This window comes from Malania oleifera, chromosome 2, assembly GCF_029873635.1.
Source record: "Malania oleifera isolate guangnan ecotype guangnan chromosome 2, ASM2987363v1, whole genome shotgun sequence".
NCBI classification, from domain to species: domain Eukaryota; kingdom Viridiplantae; phylum Streptophyta; class Magnoliopsida; order Santalales; family Ximeniaceae; genus Malania; species Malania oleifera.
The window spans coordinates 100,158,334-100,172,636 of NC_080418.1; positions in this window are offsets into that span (position 1 = coordinate 100,158,334).

The window sequence follows — 14,303 nt, forward strand, 5'->3', positions numbered from 1 at the left end:
AATTGGTTAAGTGTTTAAAGAAGTTAAGGATTCTTAAAAGAAGTTAAAAGAAAGTTTTAAAAGCCAATTCACCCCCTCCCCCCCTCTTGGGAAGCTATTTCTAATTTCAATTGGTATCAGAGAGGGGTTATAGCAACTCTTAACTAGAAGTTATAAAAAGATCGTAATGGCTAACTTAGGCGTAGCTCCCTTTGGAGAGGGACAATCTTCAATTAAGCCACCTATCTTTTGTGGTTTGAACTATACCTTCTGGAAAAAAAGAATGCAAATATATCTTCAAACTATGAATTAGAAAGCATGGGAAGTTGTCATGGAAGGTGATCAAATTCCCACTAAGATAGTTGATGGAAAACAAGTTCCCAAAGAGAAAAATGATATGACCGACCTAGACTATAAGATGCTACAAGTTAATGATAGTGCCATGAATGCGTTATATTGTGCCTTGAATGCTAATGAATTTAATCAAGTAATGACTTGTAAATCAGCTAAGGAAATATGGGATAAGCTAGAAGTTACTTATGAAGGAACAACGGATGTTAGGGATAATAGGGTTGACATGCTCACAAGCGAGTATGAAGCCTTTAAGATGAACCCGGATGAATCAATTACAAATATGTTCACTAGGTTCACTCACATAATCAATTCCCTAAATGCCTTAGGAAAAACTTACACTACTTATGAGATGATAAGAAAAATTCTAAGAGGTCTTCCCTCCATATGGGAACCAAAGGCTACTGCTATCACGGAAGGTAGAAATCTGAAAAATACATCCTTAGATGAGCTTATAGGTTCTCTCCTCACATACGAAATGGCAATGAATGAAAAGAGTGGGAAAACCAAAGCCCAAGAAAAAATAGCCTTTAAAACCTCACAAGAAAACTCTAGTAGTCAAGAGATGGATGAAGATGAAGCAGCCTTTATATCTAAAAAGCTAGCAAGGATGCTGAGAAGGAGAAACAAATTCAAGAGAAGAATTCAAAAATCTGAATCGGATGAAGAAGAAGAAGAAGTTAGTAAGAAATCAAAGAATAAAACTCCTACGTGTTACAATTGCAACAAAGCTGGACATATCAAACCGGAGTGTCCACTACTAAAGAAAGAATCTAAGAAGAAAAAGAAGAAAGCCATGAAAGCCACTACTTGGGATAGTACAAGTAGTTCGGAGAATGAAATAAATGACCAAGAGGTTGCTTACATGTGCTTTATGGCATGGGATAACGAAGAAAGCTCCCAAACTAAATCTTCAAATAATTCTTGTAATGATGAATCAAGTGATGAGGGTATGCCATCTTATGATGAACTTCAAAATGATTTATTCAAAGTACATAAGATGCTTATCAAAGAAAATAAACGAAATACGTCATTGAAAAATATGAATGAAGGAATAATGAAAGAGTTAGAATCCCTTAAGACTGCAGAAAGAGAAAAAGAGTCTAGAATCAAGAAATTGGAAAGTAAGAATGAAACTTTGACAAAGGAGTTAGAAGCTAAAAATCTTGCTGAAAAAGAGAAAGACTTGAAAATCAAAGAATTAGAAAGCAGGAATGAAAAGATGATAGAAGACCTTCGATCCCTATCCTCTACCATATATGAGAAAGATATGCATATTTCTGAATTAGAGGATAGAATAAAAAAATTATCTCTAGAGTTAGAGAAATCACAAAAGAAGGTTGATAACAAGAAAGAGATAGAAAATCTTAAGAGTCAGATTGAAGATAAAGATAAGATCATTCAAAACTTTACTAAAGGAAAGGAAAACCTTGATAAGATGATTGGCTTACAAAGAATGTCTCTAAATAAAGAAAGCATTAGTTTCAATGGAATTGAAAATAAAAAGAAAAAGAATTCTTACTTGGGATATTTCTCGAAAGAATCCAAAGACTATACTTGCACATCTTCTAATGCCTACACAAACACCATATGCTATCAATGCAAGAAAAAGGGGCATATAAAGTTTGAATGTCCGTTTAAAAGGAAAGGTGTTAAAACCAAGCAAATATGGAAAATAAAAGAAACCTTCCTTCAAAAATCCTCTGGACCCAAGAAAATATGGGTGCCAAAAATGAAATAGTGACTTCACACATATATAAAATAATAAATGGCATTGTTGGCCAAAATCTTAGGATGATTTTTTTTTAAGGCATAACTTAAGGAAATATATAAAAAATATCAATTCTGAGCTTATTATATAAGCACCTTGATGTTATATGTTACATGCTTACTTGCTTATGTTATGTGCCGATATGCTATATGCTACATAAGTATGACTTGACTTGACTTGACTTATATTGATAATTTATGGCTCATTATATTGCAAACTTGAGCATGAGCATGAATCTTGATATAAAGTTAATTTTTGACTATGCATGCTAATAATGAATCAAGTGGATAAATTTGTCTTGTGTTGCTCTTTATGTTGATATCCATAAGCTATGAATGATATTTTTTTTATCCATGAACTATACATTATGTGATATAAAGCTTTGGTATCTATAAAGTATTTTTTTTTTTGGTATCACATGTTAAAAATTTCATCTAAAAACTCACTTGGTATCACAAAGTCAAATTATTTATGAGCATGATATTGGTATTTGATGAGTGTGTTCATGAGAACATACAAGATATGAATCAATATATGAAGCATGAATAATAAACTTAAAAGCGTAATTGGTATCAAATCTGAATGTATTGAATTCAAGGGGAGTGTTATGAATCATTAATTAATTGATATCATGAATTAAATTTTAAATTTTAAATTGGTATCATCTGGTATCATCAAATTAATAAATGCTATGAGCTACACACTGCACATGCTATATTGAAAAACAATAACTTGAGTGTGTACATATGTTTGGAATACATGGTTATTGATATGCTTAAAATAATTTGTATTTGATCATTTCTTTTCTTTTTGATTGATGTCAAAAGGGGTAGAATTTGTGAAGCAAAAGTTGAGCTTAATTTAGCATGAGCATGATTGATTGATAAGATGAAGCTTATTGAAAGGGGGAGCCTTTTAAGGCTTACTCACATTTTTGTTCCATGTTTGTCATCATCAAAAAGGGGGAGATTGTTGGCCTTACGAGGCTTAAAATCTTCTTATCTTATTTTGATGCTAACAAACAAGTGGAATTTAACATATTTGTGTGAGTAATGTTGTTTCAGGGCTCATATATGAGAAAGCAAGGTTAAAGTGCCCACAAGGATTATATATGAGAAAGCAAAGGTCAAAGTGATAAAGCTCAAAATTTGAAAGCTTAAAGAAAAGATGGAAGCTTGAAGAAAGACAGGAATGAGTTGTTGAAAGCCAAAGAATACTAAAAGATCCAAAGAAAGATAAAGTGATAAAGCTCAAAGAAGATGGAAGCTTGAAGAAACAAAACATGAAGACTTAAGAATGAGAAAAGTTTTAAGAGTTTTCATGTAAGTACTTTAAATGTTTAAAATATCGTTTGTAATATTTTGAAGCTCTTAGGTTAACATCTTGGACCTAAATACCTTTTAAAATATCGTTAAAATAATTTTATAAAGTCAAAAATTATTTTAAAAGGGTTAGAATCATTTTTTGAATAAAAAGCACAAAAAAGGGGTTTTTCTGTTTGTTGTTAATTTTGATACGGTCGTATTCAAGTGTATTTTTCACTATAAAAACTTCATTATTTTAAAAAGTGATGAACGTAAAAGTTTTAGGATTTTCTCTTAGATTTCTTTTGACACCAAGCACACCTAATTTGGAGTTATACATAAAAAGTTATAGCTAAAACACTGAAGGGGGGTCACTGTTGTCCGTCAATTGAACACTGTTCACGGGAGGGATTTTAGATGACTGAACAGATGACTTCGGTCGACTGAAGATTAAGTTTAGTCAACTGAAGATTTTCTAGACAGAATATACAGCAGGCAGTAGCAGTTCAGTTGACTGAACTTATGACTTCAGTCAACTGAACACTGTTCAACGGGCAAAAATTTTTTTTCTCATGTTTTAAAATATAGCCGTTTGAGCTCTAAACTTTCTAAAATTTTGGGAAACTCTCAAAGGAAACTTTTGCAACATGGAAACAAGTTTGAAAGCCTATAAATACATGGTTTTGCAAATTAAAACATATCCAAGAATTGAAAAATTTGCTTGTAAAGCTGAAAGCACTCTTATTCTTCCAAAAGCTCTCTTGCTCACTCATTGCAAATCTATTTTGCTGAGAAATTCTGAAGCGCTAATTATTCCTCCTTTGAATTCCTACTTCTAATCCTCTTCTAAGAAGGATATTGGTGAATTCTACACTTGAGCTTCATTGTATTTCATATTGGTATTTTACATTCAAAGTATATAGTGCTGAAATTGTACTAACTTGCTCTTTGAGAGAGTATACTTGTATGCAAATCTTATCTTATGTTTCTTATAGTTCTTTGATGTTCCAAGGGTTGTTTGGATCGTTGGCTAAGCAAGGGGACATTGCTTAGAGAGGCAGACTCTAGCCTATGTAAGGAGTGACTGAACGAGGGAATATCGTTTGGAGAAGGCGGGCTCTAGCCTTAACCAAGGAGTGTTGTAATCGGCATTGTTTCACCTGTCAACGAAACTGAACTAGTGAATCCTTTGGTGGTTTGCCAAAGGCGAGGACGTAGGCTGGGTATAAGCCGAACCTCGTAAAAATCTCCGTCTCATTCTCTCTTTCTCTTACTCTTTATTTTCAGCATATTTAAATTGTGTGGATGGTTTAAAATTTGGGAATCATATAAACTACATATATTTGGAAAAACAAACAAACCTAAGGATTAATTTTGATTTGGGTTGCGAAAACCGAAAGGGAGTACGTTGGTGACACCATATCTTGTGGAAACCTTACGGGAGTACGTTACTTGGTTAACATCCCAAAGATAAATTTACCAAGAGTTTATTTGAGTTCTAAATATTTGGAAAGAGTGATTTGATTCATCTATACAGGGCTTTACATGAGCAAGCATAAATTCTCATTCATTACAGGGTTTGGTTCAAATTTGGCAAATATAAACAAACAACCATCTTGAATTGTTATATTACCAAAGTGTTGAATACTTTATATCTTGGTTTGGTTGTTTGTTGTTTGACTTATACTTGGAAAATAAATTGATTGAAGATTGCTTTTAATTGATTGGTTGTTTAATTAAGTTGTTGTGTGATTGGTGAAATTAAACAAATAAGTTAAAGAATTGGTTAAGTGTTTAAAGAAGTTAAGGATTCTTAAAAGAAGTTAAAAGAAAGTTTTAAAAGTCAATTCCCCCTCTTGGGAAGCTATTTCTAATTTCAAGTCACTTAAAGTGAAACAAAATGCAAAGTTAAGTTATGAACAGGAATGAATGTGCATGAATGTATAATGATAGAAAAGAATGATGTATTATGATATTGGAAGTATGTATGTACGTAGAACATGTTACGATTGGGCGAGGCGTACCTTTCGCCTGAGGGCTTGCTGAGTAAGGCGAGTGCACTAGTAGCTACAGATGTGACAATAGCCGCATAACGTACTAGGGCAGAGGGAACCTACTTGTATGGGCGGGTAGATTTCCCTATCCTTAGGACCTTTGCCGGTAAACTTTTGTATGAACTGTGTGAGTACGAGATCAATTTATCACTTGAGGGCTTACTGAGTAAGGTGAGTACCCTGATATGCTTTAATTGTGACCTTTTGGTTGTCAAATGTATCATAGCAGAGGGGTGCTACTTGTATGGGCGGGTAATCACTCCTATCCTCGGGTAATCTCATGGGTTAAACATTTGCATGTGTTTGATTAGGATCAGGGAATGATTTCAGAAATTATGTTAAGGATTTTCAAATGTTAAATTTTATGTTATATATAAAGTCATGTTGGTCACACACTATTTTAATATATGGTTTCTTCCCTTACTGAGATGTGTCTCACCCGAATATGAATTTATCTTTTTCAGGATTTCCTCGAGATCGAGCTTTAAGAGCTCGAGGTTTTTATAGCATTCTTGGGGAATAGAAAAAGAAAATGGTATATTTCTATGTTAATTTTGGGATGCAAATATTTATATTTTATGTCCTTATATTTTAAGTTTGTGGAGAAAAGAAAGTTTGTGAACATACTGAAATGGTTTGGAGATATATGTAATTATGGAAATACAGGTGTTAAAGGATATTATGGTCTATGGATAGAACTAGGAAACTCTGGTATTATTTGTATGATTGAGGTTCATAGTTGTGTTTTCCGCTGCGTATGTATGGTTTAATTATGGAATATCAGAGATTTTATCAGGTATAACCCGCTGGACTTGGGTTTAAGGGTTCGGGGCATTACACTATCAATTTGTCTAGAGTCATGGCCTTAAGGTCTCTACCCTCAACAATGGTCGTAGCCTTGGCTTCCCAAATAGGAGGTAAGCCTCTAAGGATCTTCCTAATCATCTCATATGTGGGATAGGTCTTTCCTAATACATGCATTGAGTTTATGATGTATGTGAATCTAGTGTGCATGCTCTAAATGGACTCATCTACGTTCATCCTAAAGGCCTCATACTCACTGGTCAACATATCTATCCTACTATCTTTCACATCTCTAGTACCCTCATATGTGACCTCTAACTTATCTCATATTTCTTTTGCAGTAGAACATGCCATAATTCTATTAAATTCACTTACATCAAGACTACAGTACAAAATATTCATAGCAGTGGCATTTAGACTAACAGCTTTCATATCATCATCATCATCATATTCATCATCAGTCTTAGGAACCCTAGTTGCACCCTCAGTTTTCATAGGGACATAATTTCCCTTAGAGACAATCCTCTACACCTTCCAATCAGTATTCTAAAGGTAGATGTGCATCCTCTGTTTTCAGAAGGTGTAATTAACACCACTGAAAATAGGAGGTCTTGTGGAAGATGGTCCCTCAGGGAAAGGGGTCACGGAGCTATGAGCCATATGTGATCTTTTGCAAAATAACAGCTAGTCTATGCTATGTGGCTCTGATACCAATTGTTAGCTTTACTGTGATCCTAAGAAGGGGGTTGAATTGGTACTTTTAAAATTTAATCCCTAGGTAAATATCCTAACAACAGTATATTCACAACCCTATGGTCAATCTAGTGCAAGTAATGTAAATATATATACCAGAAATTAAATAAAGCAAATTTAATTAACAACACATGCATAAGAAAGCAGTAAAGTAAGAGTGACACGTAGAAATGTTATCGAGGTTTGGCTAATTGCCTACATCCCTGCCTTGGCTAACAAGCACAAGGATTACCACTATAATTGCTCACTTAAACGGGTGGAGCGGCACCTAAACAAACGCACAAGGCTGATCTCAACCTTTACAACCAATCCTTACCAGGCTGGATTACCGCCCCCTTAGGCCCCGCCTGGAAACACTCAGATTTTACAATCAAAGAATATTGGTACAGTGATTATGCTTTCATGTAAAGCAGATTTGTACCCAATTACCCGCAATCACATACACCACCAATATGAAATAATATGTAAGCTCAATGTGGTTTATTATATCAACTCTCAAATATATATGCAATCGATGTAATCAGTGCGTGAGAGTGCAAGCAATATACTTTTTGTATCACAAGATGTTCAATCAACGTGGTCAAACAAAGATATCAATCAAATCTTAAATATTTCAATCAGCAGGTTATCTCAATCATATAAAGCTCAAGTAAAGTATATGCTTGGTTTGCAAAAGAAGCTTAATCTTTGTATTCAGCAAATGATAGATAGATTAATGAATATTGCAACAAAGATTTTTATCACATAAACAAATATCTTTTCAAAGGTATGTCAAGATAAATCACACAAGATATTTGAAGATGTATTGAAAAGATTTTGCAATCCAAAAACAAATATAAACTTCACAAGATATTGCAATGAATATGCAATACTCAAAATTTTAATGGAAGTCTTCTTAGGAGAGACTTATAGGCAAAGTCTCATAAGAATACTTAGGTTTGGCTCTTAAGAAAAATTGTATCAATCAATCACAAACTAGGGGAGAGCAAACCTTTAGAGCAAACAATCACTCAAAACAAACTTACAAAGGATTTTGGCAATAGTCATAGTAAAAGGTAAGTATGAGTGAATGGAGCTTAGAAATGAATAGTAGGAATTTTGAAATTTAAGAGAAAATTTTTAATCAAGTTTGCTAATCAAGTTGCTAATCATTCCAAATAAAAGGATATTTATAGACTTCCCCTGAATTATAACCGTTAAGGACATGTTTGGAATAATTAGAAAAGTTTTAATATTATTTAATTATTTTAACCCTGCTTAAACGAGTTAACCACGATAAAAAAATAGGTCCAACCCTCGAGCAGCGGTCGACCAGGACAAGTTCGACTGACTCAAGTTCTTGGGGTTCGATCAACTGAGCATGAAATGTACTGTGGTCTCGGTCGACCGGACATATAAGTCCAAAGGTGATTTTTCAATTCTTGCGAGGTTCGATCGACCAGGGTCAATTTGAACTGAGTCTGTCGGTCGACTAGACCATTGAGTTCCCACACATGGGAACTTGGTCGACCATGTTGGTGCAATGAAATTTTCTCTCAGTCGACCAAGAAGTCAAAATGTTGACTTCCTATGAGGTTCGATCGACCGGGGCCAAATGAACTACAGGATTTCGGTTGACCGGGCTATGGTTAACCAGTTGACGCGGTCCTTGGTCAGGTTTAGTTGCTCATCTCTCACTAATCTCTCTCTCTCTCTCTCTCTCTCTCTCTCTCTCTCTCTCTCTCTCTCTCTATGTATATATGTGTACATAAACGTCAATGTATAATATTTTCAAATTTTCACCAATAAATTGTCATGCAAATAAATTGATCAGGACTTGCTAGTCCATGTGCTTGTGTGTCATTGCCTATGTACTGAAATAGTTTACAATTTTTTATTGAATTTTACATCTCATCTCTTTTCCTTCTTTTTTTTTGGTGTTTTGTATTATCTTTTAATGTTTATACCTTCTCTTGAATTTCATGTCAAGAGCTCTTGATTTATTTTAACGTGACATGTTATCAATTGTATTGCTTTTGCTAATTCAATGTTGTGGCAAACAGTTTAATTAATGGCCAAGTCATGCTTAAGGATAAAAATTATGATGAAATTTGATTTCTTAATAGCCACATTATTGAGTAATGAAGAAAATAATGAATTACATTTTTTGCTTTGCTTGGTTTATTCTCCTTCTAAGAGTACTATGCCTTTATCTCTGATTCGTCTAGACAAAATACAAGAAAATGTGCACAACATATGCATGCATGTTTATATATATATATATATATATATATTATATATATATATATAAATGTATATAACACTAGAATCCATCATAAAGGTGCGAGATTGGTACACTATCACACGAATGTAGATATCTTACAAGATTGTTAAGGCACCATTATATAGAATATCAATTGATTCTAGATTATGATTTCAACAACACTTGTAATTTTTGTTTTCATGCCAAAGTTGCACTATTATAAAATTATTATTCCCTAACATTTTTTTTTATTGTCAATAAAATATCCACTAGAGTGATCATTTTTACCAATGATTTTTAACATACCACCAGATAAAATAAGATGAAAAAGATTCTAAAATAGCAAAAGTGAAAAATAGTAATGAGTTGGGCCCAACCACTTGTAGTCTTTCATTAAATATCAAACGACCCTTTGCGGAGCCTCTTAAAATTCCTAAGAAATCTATTTCAAGAATGTGTGTGTGTGTGTGTGTGTGTGTGTGTATAGACACACGCACACATGTATATATTCGTGAATATATATATATATATATATATATATATATATATCCATTTCTATATAGTTTGTTCAATACCATAGGTATAAGATTTACCATATTTGATTGGATAGGTCACTAGAGATGTGCGTGTCATATTCTACCATAGGTATAAGATTTACCATATTTGATTGGGTAGGTCACTAGCTCCTCCATTGGGACCATGAAATCATTTGTTATGGCTTTCTTGTCCATATCTTGAACATTTCATTTTAACACCTTTCCTAGAGACTTTAGTGGGTTGGATTCCTCTGCCTCCATAACATCTACTCCTTAATTTCTACCTTTTGCCTCATTTGGACCCAACCCTCTGTGGTGGTAGCACTGGTTCTTTCCCACCCTTTTGTCATGTGTCAGAGCCATTGATGAGATTAATAGTATGGCTATATATCCTTTAATTTTCTAAATTGTGTATCATGCATTCATATATGATTTAACACTTCATTTGTTATAAAGCTAGGCAAGAAACTACATATGGACGTGCTATGCTAGTGAGATCCAACTTCCTACATTAGCAAGATTGACTCTCTAAGTCCACCACGTATTAAGTATATGGGCAACACACTTGAAACCTAGGACTGCTATACCATTCTTTGGTGCAAAATAAGCTCTCATTGGCTTTGTCCACCTTTATTTGCACTTTAGGACATAATGGGCAACCTATTTCTTTATCAAATCCCTCTTCAACTATAGCCTACGTATTAACTCGCATCTAGTTTGCTCCAACATGGTGAGAATGTTCTTCTCCCCATCCTCAATAATCAAACTATTGAAACACTCAAAGAGATTGTTCAAAAGCATATCACACTTAGGCAATGTGAAAAAATTAGATGTAGACCATGTTGTGTTGGTCAATAGTATAACAATTCATGAATTGCAAGGAACAGTTCCTCGACCCTAGCCATCCACTTCTCAAATTCAACCACATGGCTAGCCCTTACCACATATTGTAAATAATCTCTCAAGATCTAATCTCGATGCTCCTTTTTTAAGTTAGTGCACAACACACAAAACCTATGTTTTAGCTCTTGCAAACCGCTCCTCTAATATTTGCACTAGTCCTTACATTCATAATGAATAATTGTTGAGGTTAGTTCATGGTATTTCTACAAATTCTACAAGAAAGTAAAAAATTAATAGCAAGCATATATTACAAGTGATGTAAGAAAGCAAAATTAATAGCAAGTATATGTTACAAGTGCTATGAGAAAGCAAAATCAAATTCAAGCATATGCTAGAAATGTAACTATCTTCTACTTATCAAATAAGGAAATCCATAACTGGCTACTTCCAATGCCCAGTTCCTCAATTCCAAGTGTAAGAAACCAAACCCCAACTATCTTTGCCTTCAACTTTAACAATTGCATAAGTAATAGGAAATATATAGTGATTGGCATCTATCCTAACAACTTCCAATAATCGACCTTCATTCCTTCCCTTAAGAAAAGACCCGCCTAGATTGACCACCCTCACATACCTAGCAAGGAAATCCCTTTTGCAAGAACTAAAACACACAATCCTTTGGAATATGGAATTCTTTAGCTTCATAGTTATTGTGCTCCCTAGATTTGTCCTTTATATCTCTCCACAATACTTATTAAGAAAAGCATATTGCTCCTAATTATTCCTGTCAATCATTTTAATAGCTATGTTTTTAGTTCTCTATGTTTTGGTTTGAAACACATATACATTGTAGTCATGTCTCATCCCTCCTATAAAACCTACCCTTGACCATTTTGGGTGAACCTTAAAAGCATTAAAATACCTCTCTGCCATCCATTTGGCAGATGCAGACTTTATTTGGAAGTATTTAGAAGAGTTGTTGGTACTATTCATTGACTTTATCTACGCTATGGGTTGATCTCTCATGTATGATGCCTATAGAATCCATAAAAACCCTTTTTTGCAAACAATTTTCATCCTAGTCTGGTAATTTCTTTCAAATCTCATTGAGAAGGTAGACTTTTAAAAGAATTTCCTAATGGCCTCCTTCAAATCATTAAAGGATATAAAATAGCATCCCAACTTTGAATTAGGGTGCTTAGATGTCCACATCATCATTGAACTTAATCAACCATGTAGATAGGCCAATTAGAGTCAAAGTCAAATGCACTATAGAGATCATATGAGGCAACATAATCTGATTTTAACTCACTAGCAGCCACAATTGCACTAGCATCCACACCCACAAACCTTCCTTTATTCAAGACATGTTTATAAACATTTTCTTCCCTTAGTTGGGTCCACATGAACCTTATACAAATCCTTGTCATCATTTACATCAAAATCACTTCCATTGAAGTTATTTTCTTCATAAACTAGTTCTAGAGCCAAGTAAGGATCCACCACTCCATCCTCTCTCTCTCTCTCTCTCTCTCTCTCTCTCTCTCTCTCTCTCTCTCTCTCTCTCTCTCTCTCTCTCTCTCTCACATCTTGAATCAGATGTTCTCTAGTAGGTCTGCTGCATTATGGAAGGAATAGAAGTGTTCCAGAGCCAAGTAAGGATCATATGGTTATGACTATCTCATTCAACTAGGTGAGCAGTGAATGCAGTAGCTTCTTCAGCTGTCCCCTTGATAGGAATAGTGATTGTACCACTACAATATTGCCAAAACATGGACCCTTAAGAAAATTGTGCATAGCTTGAGACCAAGATAAATAATTCTTAGTCTCCTCCAATGTAGTATTAATGGGACAATAAAGAAAAAATGTCATTTTTATCCATTTAGAGACACAATATGCAAAAATAGATTGCAAAAATGAAATCTACGTGAAAAACTGGGTAAAGAGAACCTAGCTTAGAAAAGTCAACAGTCAATGCTTGGGGGGTCAACGGTCAACGGTGCTGATGTGGTGTGTTGACATGGCAAGCTAGCGTGGTGTGCTGTCATGGCAAGCTGACGCATGGGTGTAGGCGATTGAGGATGCGGTGGTTTGTGGTGTGGTTCCTTGACGGGAAGCTGAAGCGTAATAGGGAATGAGCAACACCAAGAAAACAAGACTACTAAGAAAAAATCAAAGCAGTGGCTCTGATACCATGTTAGAAATACTGAACAAGTATTTTTGTATTTCTTATCTATAAGAGTACACATGGGTGCCTATTTATATAGGAGGCACGAAGTGCTTTACAAGTGTAGTACAAGTGCAACACAAGTATAGTATAAGTGCAGTACAAGTATAGTACAAGTGCAGTACAAATGTAGTACAAGTAAATAAGGAATACACGTTAACACCCTAAATGTTATTTCACAATAACTTGTTGGAGTATTGATAGGGCACAACTTCACAAACCATGTCTTGAATATTCACGAGGGATATTTCATCACTACCAACCCAATCATAAAAATCAGTTCTACCATAACTATAAAATTTTTTACCCTTGGATAGCATTAGCTTACCACCATAGTGAAATTGCAAACTAAAGTAGTCATCATAATTGCCTAGCCAAAAGTAAATAAAACAATGCTTATGAAATACATTGCAAAACATAAGACTACAACATATGTTACTACATTTGTCATTAATATCAACATAATGCTACACCTTATGTTCTTAAATACATATTAAAACATAGGACTACAACATATTAACCATTGTTTTTATTATAATCACATTTTCTATGCAATAATCCTAATTCCCTTATTTCTATACATGTTAAATGCAATATGACAAGATATTAAAATGCATTGCATGCTAACCATCAATAGAATAATTTTAAACCAACTTCGGCATTGGGATTTTCAATTTTCTTATTTTGTACTCTTCTTCTACTAATCCAAAACTTCAAACATTTTTTAGTATAGTAGAAGTAAATGACACTTGAATGGACACCAATGTTATTGTGTTTTGAGGATATTGTGTTTTGAGGATTCTACACTATAAGAGATTGGAACTTACTCTAACCATCAAATTGGAGTCATTTGTAAATGAAATCCCTAATGTTTATCCAAATGCTCGAGTAGGGAGTTAGGTTATGTTTGGTTCCTGAAAAGTCTATTCTTAGGAATGGATTAGTTATAATTGGTTAGCTACAATTAGTTATACAAAAAATAATATTGTTACTATAAAAGAAATAACAAAGTGAAATTTTTCATAAATCCATAACAAGGAATTGATAAAGAGTAGTCATTCTCAAATTTCATTATAAGAATATCTATTTTTTTCTCATTACATGTTGGATAAAATACTAGTGAATATATCAGCAATGGCTATTACCTCTATTCTAATTCCTGATTGTATTCCATTTTGTTTTAAAAAATAAATATTTCCCCAACCAAATGTATCCTTAGGGTTCTTTCAAGATCTAAACTTCAATTACAACTTCTCATTTATTTTTATTATATTGGAATGTTTGACAAAATAAATATTTATTAAATTTTGTGGGATGTTGATTGGAATGACATTGCAGGCTAGCAATATTATGTTAGCCACTGTTTGCGAGCATTTTTTAAAAAGTACTTATGACACTTATCACTCAAAATAAGCATTATTATAAAAATGTGATGTTGA